Below are 13,364 nucleotides of genomic sequence, written 5' to 3' on the forward strand. Positions count from 1 at the left end.
TTACTGTGGCTTTATTTCAGCAGTGCTATTTAAATTGGGCTATTAAGATAACAATTTTCCGGCGTCGAATCTGTATTTTCAAAGTGACAAAAAATGCAAAAAAATTGAAAAGTTTTTTATTTGAAGTATAACTATTTGCAAATAGATTTCATCAGATACTTTTCAGATGCTTCTAATCGCCCCGTTTGATCTTGCTTTCGAGGTAAATGATTGAAGGTTTGAAATCAGCTTTACTCTCTATAATCACTTTATTGATATAAATAATGCTGAATAAGCTGAACTGTAGATTAGAAATACATATCCTGCTAACTGACCCTTCTAATTTCAATTTCGTTGAATTAATTCACAAGTTTTGCCTTTAAACTTTTGCAGGTTAATGAGTTCAAAGACCTGCAGACACATTGGTGTAGTTCCAGTGAGGACTTTAAGCCTATATTGCAACTGTACTGTCATCGTATCTTAAGCCACGTGCAGGAATGCTTATACGCAATGAAGCAGTTGTACCATATAAATTGAAAATTTAAGTCTGGAACACGAACGGGGAGAGATTGCGGTCACAAAGTGGTCACAGGTGTAACTCAAAATGTCAAAACAAAGTAGATGATCAAACACAAAAACTATTTTGTGAGAGACTCAATTTGAACCTATCAGATGGTTTGCTTCAAGGAAATAAGGCATTCACTGCTAAAATTAAATCTCCAACTTTCTTTCACATATGGCTCTTAATCTAACTCCAGGCAACAAACACCCTCCTCACCCCCGCCCGCCGCTCCTCGTAGGAAAAATCTTTGGTGATATATGCACCATTCTGTAATTTCATAATGCTGGATTAGAATAGTTACTAAATTCGACAAAGTTTGCTTTCCCAAATTCCGTTTTGTCCTCTTAGTGAGGAATAATAACTTCCTAATTCTTCTTCCCGTTTTATTCAATCTGAGTTAATATTACCCAGAAATTAAGCAATGTTCAGCATTATGTAATGGACTAAAAATGTAACAGGCGAAGAAGGTTATAGGTGAACAAAAAAGTTTCCCGAAATATTGTGTAATTTTGCAACCTACTGTTCTGAAGTTGACCCTGATTGAAGTCGAAAACAATAAATATAGCACGACAACCAATTAAACAGTCAATGAAACGTCGCCACCCTTATAAGCAACCATAATAAAATTTCAGAAACATCATTGAGGTTTGGTATGGATACAAAATAATCAGGATGAGTACAATCTAAATTACACAATTGAATTAAACGGGCCCATTTTGTTCAATATAATAGTAACTTGTTTGCTCGTGTAGTTTAAACTTTGAGCTTTTCATATGAAGAAAGAAAGCGTTTTGTTAGCTTGATTATGAAATGAAGAAAGCTATGAGCTTGAGTAAAGCGTATAAAACGTATGGTTTGCGTTTAAAGCGTACAACCAACGTTTTAGTTCGGAATATGTTGCACGCAAATTCTTTTAGCTATAATATGCATGTATTCAACTGTGTTTAATTTTTACTGCTTTGAGTGCGTTATTATGGAAAAGCAATCCTTTAAAATAGCTACTGCAGCGGCACATGGTTTAAACTATGCATTCCTTTAACCTCTTAAGCAAAAATGCAATTCAACGACATAAGGGAACGAAAAGGCACCGCATGAACAAATTTTGAACAAAAAAATCCTATATGGTTGTTTGAACGTTTCAAAGTGTGAACACGAAAGTTCGAATATTATAATATGACTGATATTTCCAACAAAAAGTTCTCATCGAAATTTTCCTTTGTTAAGAGAGTTTTTTTTATCTTCAATCAAATCTCCGACTTCAATGGCAGACCTTCACAGCCGGAAAGTGTTATTAAAACGAAATTGGAAAAATGATTTTCTCAATAAAAGAAGAAAAACGATTTGATTTCTAGAGTAGTATTTAGATAATTTCAAGAGAGATTTGATTAATAGAGCAAGATGGAGATTTCGACATGCGAGATGAAGAAGATTCAAAAATTAACCGTAAATAGACTCATTATCATTGCCCGGGTCAACGATCATACAACTTTCTTTGATTTCGTACTAGGTCATACATGATTCTTAGTAATCATACTAGGTCATATATGATTTGTATGAATTCTTGGTAGTCATACAAGGACCATATATGATTTCCTAGAAATCATACAAGGATCATACAAAAAAATTCAAAGACTAAAAACTGTATAATTTTGATTTTCCATTGAAGTTGAAAAAATTTCTTGGATTTCATACAAGGTCATATATGACACATAATACATCGACTGGTGCCACAAATTCTCGTATAATGTAGTCGGAGGACTTATTAAATTATTATATCGCATTTGCAATCCACATTTGATTCTTTGTGTGCGCTAAAAGAATAACTTTGTTGTTTAAACGTATTCAGAAAACGAATTTGACGTAATATGCATTCTTTTTCTTGATTAATTTTTTTTATAAATGAGCATTTATAAGTATAAACTGGCTTCTTGTTTGGACTTACTCTTTCATTTTGTGCCCTACTTGCAATTTATATTGTACGTTAGGGTCTTTCTTGCGGATCACAATGTGATGCCGGGGTATCATAAATGTGATGCCCTCCCGAATAAAAACAAAAAAAAAATACATAAATGGTAAAGAATTTCAAAAACTAGATGTATGATTCTTGGTATTCGTACTAGGATCATATATGATTTCCTGGTAACCATACAAGGATCATATATGAATTCTTTGGTTTCATACAAGGATCGTACTAAGAAATCAAGTATGAACAGTATGAAGTCATATTATGATCCTTGTATGAAATCAAAGAAACTTTAACCCGGGTGAAGAAAATCAAAATCAAGAAACTCAGCTGAGCACAATGGCTAAAATATGCAAAATTATTTGAAAAGGAATCTGGACAGTTAATGCGTCCCCTGTTCAGTTGCGAGTTTAAACAAGCGCATAAAAAGCATTTTTTTTAGGAAAATGGGCAAAATTAGTTTCTCAAGCATGGAAGAAAAAGAAAGAAAACTTGAAGTTGAATGAAGCTTTACTGGTAATTTGGATTTGAGAAAAGAGCAACCCGCATCTATACAACATATCAATGAAAAACAAGAAACAAGTCTAATCTCAGCAACAACCAATAAGTGTAGTGGCACTCCTAAAACTGCGTGGTAAACGCGACCAATTCAGTTACGTTCAGTACCCGACTATCGCGTTACCGAATAGTATGTACTATTGTTCCCTCCTATCGGAGTTGTTCACAGTTGATCAATTTTTAGTACGATCTCTACAGTGAACTTTAACATTGTATAACTTTGTGCCCTTTTTATTGACTTTTGTCTCTTTATGTTAAACATCTGTCTGAGATCAACTCACTCTCTATATACGTTCTAACAGAACAGTTGCACTTCCATTTAAATGTCTTTTACTCTTTTCTCCTTATTTGTATAGAGATATATTTGGATGGAATCGACTATCACGTACCACTTAGAAAATAGCTTATGATAAGCTGCAAAAATACTTCCCTCTGGTAAATGTCTAAAAGTTAAAAATTTGAGTGTTGGAGATGAGAACCTCAAATCAGTTATTTTACAGATGATGATAATTAGCTGAGGGACAAGATGTAGGAATTCTGAACCAGACAGATGCTAGAGCAGTACAATAAAATAGTTACTACGAAATAACTGCATCTAACATTATATATGACATATGATTTCGTTGGCATCTGTTATTTAGATTTATTGAAATTTCTGAGTTCCAAGACTAAATGTACCAATTGGTCACGTTTTGCAGTTATCACAATATGTGAGATAAAAATTTGGTCCTTAGAACTTTCTCATGATTCCATATGACCATCACTAAATAGTTTCTGAACGTCAGTACTTACTTTTGACTCTAACTTAATTGATACTCCTCTCTCTCTCTGATGCACAGTGAATAGTTCACGAAATTTTGACCGGACTACAAAAAATTTTGACTTATTAATGAGATTCATGAATCCTGGGAAGTCTTTGTGGACTTGTGTCTTGTAAGGACACCCATATTTTGGACGACTGAGAGCATTTACATTGTTTTATTGAAATTCAAACCCTAGTATATGGAACGAATCACTCTTTAGAAGAATTTTTCGTCCGTCATTGATTTGAGTGACTTTAACTGAATTCGCTACTCAAATGTTAATAGTAGTTGAAGACCGTTTTCTCCCGCTTTTAATAATGGAGCATTAGAATGTGTTCGCATTTCTCGCGCATTTGCTCCAGGAATCTATAGCAAGAATTTGATTTTTGAAGCTACACGTTGGGCCAAAATTTCATTACAGATTTGGCACACACTGCTTGAATCACAATTATAGCTCTCTTATAGTCCCAATTGCCATTCTTATAAAAGTTCAATTGTTGTCGAGTCAATGGAGATTGTGGCTACTTATTTATTGTCAGATAACAAATAGTTGGAGTCATAATCAAGATTATAATTCTTAAATAGTCCATTGGCTTGATCATCCTCAGGTGGTGTTATTTCCTCCGATTCGACGTGAGTTATCCGTTTGTTTGCTCTTTTTTTTGCTTTTGAGTCTTTTGTCGCCTACAAATCTTCGCAAAGTGGTTCTATATTTCACAGTTGGGACCAGTTTTGCCTTGTACTGGACACACTTTTTGTTCGAAATTCCAACTTTGGCCAAAATTTCAACATGTTTGAATTGTTCTCCGACCGTCAATTCACATAGTATCAAAAGTAGGTGTATTCGCTGCGCGATTTCGATTGAATTCAATAAGCGTTGGATCCGCTCTGTGGTTGAGCGGTAGAAGAGGAAATTTTGATTAGCCGTTCTAATCCTATGTCATAATTTACCACTGGTTTTAGTGCTTTATGTGGTTCCATGGTTTCTCGAAGTAATTAACTCTGGCTTTCCACATATAACGTTTTGGCAATGACCACGCCCCTAACTATATAATCTTCTTTATCACCAAGGTCACACTTCTCCACTAGATCCTTCAGAGTTCCAAAAAAACTGCATAGAGTGAGCTGTTAGCTGATTCCTCAAAAATTCAGTTGGATCACAGGCGTTATTTCTCTGTTTGGTGGAAACATCGTCCTTGGCATCCCATAATTCTTTCGTCGTCATTTCGGCGACGTTGCATCTATGATTTTTGCTGTTGAACACGTAACGCCTTTCCACTCTTAAAATTTAAAAGGAAAGGGAAAATGCCTTTTGGTTGGAGATCTTCCGCAGCTTTTCTTTACAAAGTATGATTGAATTGCTGTTTTCTTACATTTGTTCTTCCATACTACTTTCAGTTGAGCATTTTAAGCCAGACGTTCAAGTTCTGCTTGTACATTTGTTCGATATATTTTTTCTTCTTATATAGCCTTGGAGGTAGGTTGTCTGTTCCGGGAGCTAGTTGTAGCGGAGTATCGAGTTAAATTCCCTCTTTGGCCAAAAATGCCAAAGGGAGTTTGGCCAAGGGCCAAACTCCACAGGAGTTTTTTCTCTGAATCATTTTATTTCACAATTTGATTTTTTCAAAAGTCGCGCCCTTTTGGTTTGACATCGTGGAGAACATTGAATATTTTTTGTTTGCAAAACGCAGGAGTGTTAGATTTTCTGAGATGTGCATACACGCTGCGAATCTAAGATAAAAAGTAGTTACGATTTTATAGATGTTCTTTATCCAATTAAAACCTATAAGATTTGCAGGATTGAATTGCCTGACAGATCACGAGGAAGCAAAAGAAGAGTGTGATTATCGGATGAATAATCAGGATTGAACAACAGAACAATTGTTAGTTACAGACAGTAGAAAACTATCAAGACATGAACAAATATATCATTCGCCGAGCGAATGTAATTATAACTAATTTCATCAGCAATTATGGAACAACTAAATTGAAAAAAATTTTTTACCGATTTTCTGTATCACATAGCTACTTAGCTAAAACACTAGCTGCGCAAAAAAGGTCCGTGATGGTCAACACGTATAATCAGTTGCAACGTCTTGATTAAGTTACAATCAAAATTTAGCAAATTAGATTTTCAATTAGCAAATAATAAACCATTTTCAAATACAAACGAAGAGGTTTTGTAATGCGCGTTTGCACTTTAAGTTTCGACCCCGCTCAACTACTTTTTTCACATAATTGCCTAACAAAAGAGGAAAAGAGGAAGAGATAAAAAATTTAACATATAAACATATCGATCTACATATAAACATATCGAAAAAAACAATCTACCTTAGAGGGCCTATGAGACCTGTGACTACAATAATATGACTAAAAAAATAAGCGCCATTGAAAATCAAATAGTTACAAAAGTTAATTATGACGAAAGCACGTTCTCCATTTTTTGAAAACCACTAATACCCAAATCAAAATGACATCAGAAAAAACTTATACCAAGAAGAATAACCTGTACTTTATTGGAAGAAACTATGGGACTTTTCTCAATGCGACTTAGTAGCAAGTCGACAAGAAATGAGCATAAGGGTACAGTTGAATAAAACATTGCTTTTTTGAAAAGAATTAATTTCGAAATGATTGGAAACATTATGTTTCAAATGAAATCATTGAGAGATTATTTTGTACCTCCATAGAGAGCGATTAAGACCTTTAATTATCCAGGATATGTCAGATTGCCTTTTTTGAAGTGACAAAATTTTTGAATCAAATGACGCTCATTATTGCAATACAAACAAAACAAAACAAAAACCTACAAAAAGAGGCAAATATGCAAAATTTTTGAAAATTTTTTGAAAACTGATTGAACCAAGAACAAAGACTATCTGGGGAAAATATATCGCTATGAAGACCAAATTGTTTTTCAATAGACAAATGATGTGGCTTGTCTATGGAGATGATAAGCTACAAATTAACAAAAATAAGATTGGCAAGTTTCACAAATCTATTGTCGTTTTTTTTAAAAAATACAAACGTTTTCAAAAGTTATAGCCCACAAAAGCTTTCCAATAAAAAAGAAGACAGTTTGTCATGCAACTCATTGGAAATGTAATTGCGCCTAATGTTAGTGAGACTAAATAATAAGACTATAAAATAACCTGAAATAACTAAATAAAAGAACTAACTAAATTAGTTTGAAAATAAACTGCACTAAAAAGTTTGACAAATTTCACGAAACCACGACCACGATTATGACAGCAAAAAGAACCGCAAATATTGAAAAGCATTTAAATTTTAAATTAAATAGTCTGAGCCCCTGAAGAGAGCAGTCAGAACGTCTACACAACAGAATAAATATTGTTTGGTTCAACATAAAATCAACAAGAGCTCTAAATAATGAGAGTAAGTTAGGAAAATGATACAACATTGTAAATTAAGAAGAAAAAAAGCAAACCAGAACCAAAAGGGATCAGTTAAAGAATACTATTATTGTTTTGCAGAAATTTAAACTGAAAGTCAAAAAAAACTTTAGCTTTTTAAAGCGATATCAGTTATTAAGTTCATTTTTCGATCTTCAGTTGGCCACTGAGATCTTTATTTACAAAAGATTTGGCTTAAGACAACAAAAAAAAACAACAAATAAAGGGCAAAAATAAAAAAACTCTAACAATTTCTGCAAGAGAAAGTGTCGCAGCTTTTAAAACCAAATTTTATGAAAAGAATAATTTTGTTCAGTTCCAAATTTTTTCAGTTTGATTGTTAGGTAATGTGACAATGGGAAAAACAGCAAAAGTGGGAAATTATGCACAAAAATTACAAAATTTTGTTTGAAAACTAGCAGTGCCAAAAGCAAGAATACCTTCTCTTAACACATCCGCCACAAAATTTGTTTGTATTCAATAAGGAGGAAAGGGTGACCTGTTTTTACTGAGTACTGAGATTCAGTAAAAAATTGACTAAAATATGATAAAAAATTGACAAAAAAGTTGAAAAATCCTTGACGTTTTCTGAAAACAAATACATTTAATAACATAAGAGACATTAGGAAACAACCGAATGCATGTTGAAAGTGCACTTACACTTCTTTAGGAAGCCATTTGGATCTTTCAATGGTTTGACTTAAAAAAATCAGACTACAAAATGAATAACAATTGAAGGCAGATCAATAGATGTCAGCTAAAGTTTACTAAAACTGTTCCTCAAAGCCATAAAAATCCTTTTGTTCACTGAAAACAAACTCAATCTACATTCGGCCTTATATTAACATAGGTAGGAGTTGTCATCAATGTAGCCGTGAAAAAAAAATTGCCAGTAATTAACACAAAAAAGTATTTTGAAAAAGGCAGCAGCAAAACAAAAATTAAAAAATTTCAGACTCGAAGAATCCATGATAACATCAAACCTGTCCCTGATTTTGTCGCACGTCCAACAAACCGCCCAAGTGTTACAAGTGTTTGCGAATTAGACCGATAGTTGAGTGAATTCTTCAAACATTAAAAAAAACAACGACGCATTTTGTTTAATTATTGAGTTAAATCTGCAAAAAACGGTAAAATTTTAATTCCAGAACATTTCGTCGTGCACCTAATTTCAACTAATGCTAACTTGGTGATGAGGAGGTCTGGGTTAAGGTTTCTAGGTCATACTTTAACAAAGTGGGACCAAAAAAGCATGTTTTGTGCCATTTTTGACAAAAAATTCAATTTTTGAATATTTCTACAAAATTTTAGCCAAACAAAGCTTCAGTCAAGCAATTGAGCCACGCCGTTCTATCTCTAACGGTAACAATAAAACTCAACCGTTAAACATTTTAACTTATTTTAAATTATATTAGCGGAATTGTTTTAAATTTTTGCCAAAATTACTGAAAATGTGAACAAAAACAGTCTAAGGTTCACAAAACTTGAAACCTCGATAACTCCCCGTAAAAAACGAAAATCAAAAAATCTTTTTAATTCCATTTTCTAGGTGCACGCGCTTTATATTCATGCCACTCATAAATCTCTACGATGAATGTATCGTTCGGCAAAACTGTCTGAACAAAAAAAACAGTTTAGTATATAGTTCCTCCCTCCACACTAAAGTGGGGGTCGTGACAAAGTCGCGTAATTTGATAGCAAAGTTATTTTTTAACCGCTTGTTTTGATATAAATTTGGAGTAGTTGTTTGCTGATAGAATTATAGATTTGGACCTTATTTTTGGCGTTCTTATGTGACTCCATTTTTTGATTCCAATAATTTGAGAATTTTGCACGCTTAACTTTAAACTCAATTACGCATGATTAAATTCTCTGAATCATATTCTTATCATTATATTTTGTCGGAGAAATTGATAAGCTTTTGCTAGTTGCTAGTTATTTTGCAATGTGTCTAAATGGACATTGTACTACATGAATCGTCATCTTTTGATTCTCCCTTTGTCTGTGATGTATAGTATAGAGGTTGGATGTCTGAACCCTAGTCGAAACCAGACTTATGTCTTGCAACATTCCGTCAGAATCTTGTAAGAACTGTCTATCTTGCAAGATCTGGCATAAAAAAAAGTTATCTGGCAAGATTCTTGCAAGTTCTTTCCGGTAAAGCTCCCTTCTGATTGGCACTTACTCATGCATATTTAATTTTGAGTAGTGATTCTCTTAGATTCAAAAACGTGTCCTTATAAGAAATATAGGATCTTTTCCGTTTGTGCCCCCCCAGTACGTTATGCGCCCCCCAGTTGCAGAGCACGTGCCATTACATAGTAAATCATCATAGTGAAAATATGGCACGTGCGTCTGGGGGTTGCAAATAATATGCGCCCACTAAGCTGGGGGGGCACAAACGGAAAAGATCCGAAATATAATAAAAAACTATAAGCAGCAAATTTTGCAGACTGTTCTTCTAATTCACAGTAATTGACTGCAGTCGGCAATTAGAGTTATCAGAGGAGAATCGGTCTGCGTTAACACCTGAAAGTGAAACGATAATTTGTCGACTTTTCTTGAAAGAGAAAAGTGGTGGGTGAAACCATTTTTGTTCCGACCCCTCTTGAGGGGGCGGGGGGGGGGAACTATATACTCAAATGGTTTTTTTGTTCCGACAATTTTGACCGATCGACATTTTCATCGTACAGAGTTGTTAGTGGTATCATTAGAAAACTCCTCCGGCGTAGAAATTGGAATTAAAAAGATTTTTTTGAATTATGTATTTTACAGGGATTTATTTAGGTTTGAACTTTTGTGAGTAATAGACGAATTTCCGTTGTTTTTATTCACGTTTTCTGGACTTTCGCTGAAAAATTTGTCAATTTTGCTAAAAATGTAAAAACTGTTAACAATACTACAATTGATTTTGTGTTTAGAGACAAAAAAGTATTGTTGACTTTTTGATCTAATTCTTCTGGCTAAGATCTTGGCTAAATGTTTCAAAATTCGGCATTTTTCATCAAAAAATGCACCAAATAAGTTTCTTTAGTCCACTTTGATTGAATTTTCCGGAAGAAAGCACCCAAAAACAGCAAACACAATCTCTATAAACTACAAAGGGAGCTAGTGTCACTTCGAATTCTATTTAGAGTAGTCTAGAACCAAAAATTTGCCTTTTTTATAACTATATGATTATCAAAAACGCAGCTTTTATTTTTAACCTTTAAACTAACAAATTATGTAGATCTACAGCATTCGGAACAATTGAGTGGACGAACAAGAATAGCGGGGCAGGTTTTGATCCAATGTTGCACTGTTACAAGCGAAAAAATAATTGGTTTGTTATCAATCGGTCTTTTATTTTTTGTTAAGTTTCTGTATGTTAATTAATGAACAGAACAATTCACATCAATGCTCACTGTTGAAAGGTTCAAATTAATGTATTTTTTACTAGAAAGAATATGATCGTTTTGACTTTTAAAAAGTTTGTTTTTTAAATAAACAACGGCTCATTGAACTTTGCCACTCTTTTTCTTCTAATTTGCTCAACTTTTAGCTTAGTGTCAGTAAAGAAAGAATGCTTCTTCTTCCTCTTTTTTCAATTAAATTAAACTTTAATCTTTTTTGCGCTTTTACGCGTTTTGTTATGGTGTTCTGGTGTTAACACTACTAGATTTCACCATTTTTTTAAAAATTTTTAGGTATTGGCCCCTTATCGTTTTTCCTCCTTTTGTAAAATTTTCACAATATTGACAGTTCACATATTACGTTATTGGCGTTCAAGATAAGACACAATATATAAGTCTTGAAGGGCATAGATTATGGTATCAACTATGTTGGACACCCCTGATTCCTCAAAAATATAGTTGGATCAATTGCATTATTTCTCTGTTTGGTTGGAACATCGTCCATGACATCCCATAATTCTTTCGTCGTCATTTCGCCTACATTGCATCTAAGATTTTTGCTGTTAAACACGTAACGCCTTTCCACTCTTAAATTTAAAAAGGAAAGGGAAACTGCCTTTTGGTTGGAGATCTTCCACAGCTTTTCCTTACAAAGTATGATTGAATTGCTGCTTTCTTACATTTGTTCTTCCATACTACTTTCAGGTGAGCATTTTAAACCAGACGTTCAAGTTCTGCTTGTACATTTGTTCGATATATTTTTTCTTCCTATATAGGCTTTGGAGGTAGCTTGTCTGTTGCGGGAGCTAGTTGTAGTGGAGTATCGAGTTGAATTCCCTCTTTAGCCAAAAATTTCATTTTCAAATGATATTTCCGTCTCTCACTTCTCTATGTAAGTTCCACAGGAGTTGTTTCTCTGGAGCATTTTATTTCACAAATTGATTTTTTCAAAAGTCACGCCCTCTTGGCTGCGCATTGTGGTGACTATTGATTTTTTTTGTTTGCGCAGCGCCGGAGTCTCAGATTTTCTGAGAGGTGGATAGACGCTGCGAATCTAAGATAAAAAGTTGTTACGAGTTTTAGAAGTTCTTTATCTGATAAAAATCTATAAGATTTGCAGGATTGAGTTGCGTGACAAATCACGAAGAAGCAAAAGAAAAGTGTGATTATCAGATGAATAATCAGAATTGAACAACAGAACAATTGTTAGTTACAGACAGTGGAAAACTATCAAGACATGAACAAATATAACATTCGCCGAGCGAATGTAATTATAACTAATTTCATAAGCAATTATGGAACAACTAAATTTAAAAAAAATTACAGATTTTCTCTATCACATAGCTACTTAGCTAAAACACTAGCTGCGCAAGAAAGGTCCGTGATGGTCAACACGTATAATCAGTTACAACGTCTTGAATAAGTTACAATCAAAATTTAGCAAAATAGATGTTCAATTAGCAAATAACAAACCAATTTCACATACAAACGAAGAGAATTGGAAATTTGCGTTTGCACATTAAGTTCCGAACCCGCTCAACTACTTTTTTCACATAATTGTCTATCAGATGAGGAAGAGATGAAAAACTAACATATTAACATATCGATCAACAAACTACTAAACAAATAAAACAATCTACCTTAGAGGGCTTTTGAGACCCGTGACTACCATAATATGACTAAAAAAATAAGCGCCAATTAAAATCAATTAGCTTTAAAACTTAATGATGACCAAAGCACGCTCTCCATTTTTCGAAAACCATTAATAACCAAATCAAAATGTCATCAGAAAAAACTTATACCAAGAAGAATAACCTGAACTTTATTGGAAGAAAAAATGGGACTTTTCTCAATGCAACTTAGTAGCAAGTCGACAAGAAATGAGCATAAGGGTACAGTTTAATAAAACATTGCTCTTTTGAAAAGATTTAATTTCGAATTGAATGGAAACATTATGTTTCAAATGAAATCATTGAGAGATTCTTTTTTTACCTCCATAGAGAGCGATTAAGACCTTTAATTATCCAGATATGTCATAGGACTACGAAAAGAACGACAAATACAGGCAGAAAGAAAAATTTACACGGAAGATTTGCACGACAGAACTCGCATGAAAACAATGTCCCAGACAATTAAACCCTAAGCTGTTTACTAAAAGTCATCGATTGCGTTTTTTCAAGTGACAAAAATTGTGAATCAAATGATGCCCATTATTGCAATACAAACAAGACAAAACAAAAACCTTCAAAAAGAGAACGTCTACACAACAGAAAAATTATTGATTGTTTGAACATAAAATCAACAAGAGCTCTAAATAATGAGGGTAAGTTAAGAAAATGACACAGCATTGTAACTTAAGAAGAAAAAAGCAAACCAGAACCAAAAGTGATAACTTGAAGAATACTTTTACAGTTTTTTCTAAATTTAAACTGAAAATCTGCTATTTAAAGCGATATCAGTTATTAAGTTCATTTTTCGATCTTCAGTTAGCAAAAAAAATCTAACAGGTTCTGCAAGAGAAAGTGTCGCAGCTTTTAAAACCATATGTTATGAAAAGAATAAATTTGTTCAGTTCCAAATTTTGTAAAAATTTTTTCAGTTTGATTGTTAGGTAATGTGACAATGGGAAAAACAGCAAAAGTGGGAAATTATGCACAAAAAATACAAAATTTTGTTTGAAAACTAGCAGTGCCA

The 13,364-nt window shown here is 33.5% G+C and overlaps 1 protein-coding gene across 2 annotated transcripts in view; it reads right to left on the reverse strand.

Annotated features, from left to right (window-relative positions):
* LOC142337624 (sodium-coupled neutral amino acid transporter 7-like) overlaps positions 1-1,504 on the reverse strand; it is a 64,749-nt gene extending 63,245 nt beyond the window's left edge. The window contains exon 1 of one of the 2 annotated variants that reach the window (XM_075386992.1): positions 1,058-1,504. The gene's annotated coding sequence lies outside the window, so the exon portion shown is untranslated. The remainder of the gene's footprint in view (positions 1-1,057) is intronic. The other variant, XM_075386991.1, reaches the window with a different exon arrangement.
* Between the last annotated feature and the right edge of the window lie 11,860 nt (positions 1,505-13,364).

The sequence above is a fragment of the Convolutriloba macropyga genome, chromosome 4, assembly GCF_964194025.1.
Source record: "Convolutriloba macropyga chromosome 4, txConMacr16.3, whole genome shotgun sequence".
NCBI lineage: Eukaryota > Metazoa > Xenacoelomorpha > Acoela > Convolutidae > Convolutriloba > Convolutriloba macropyga.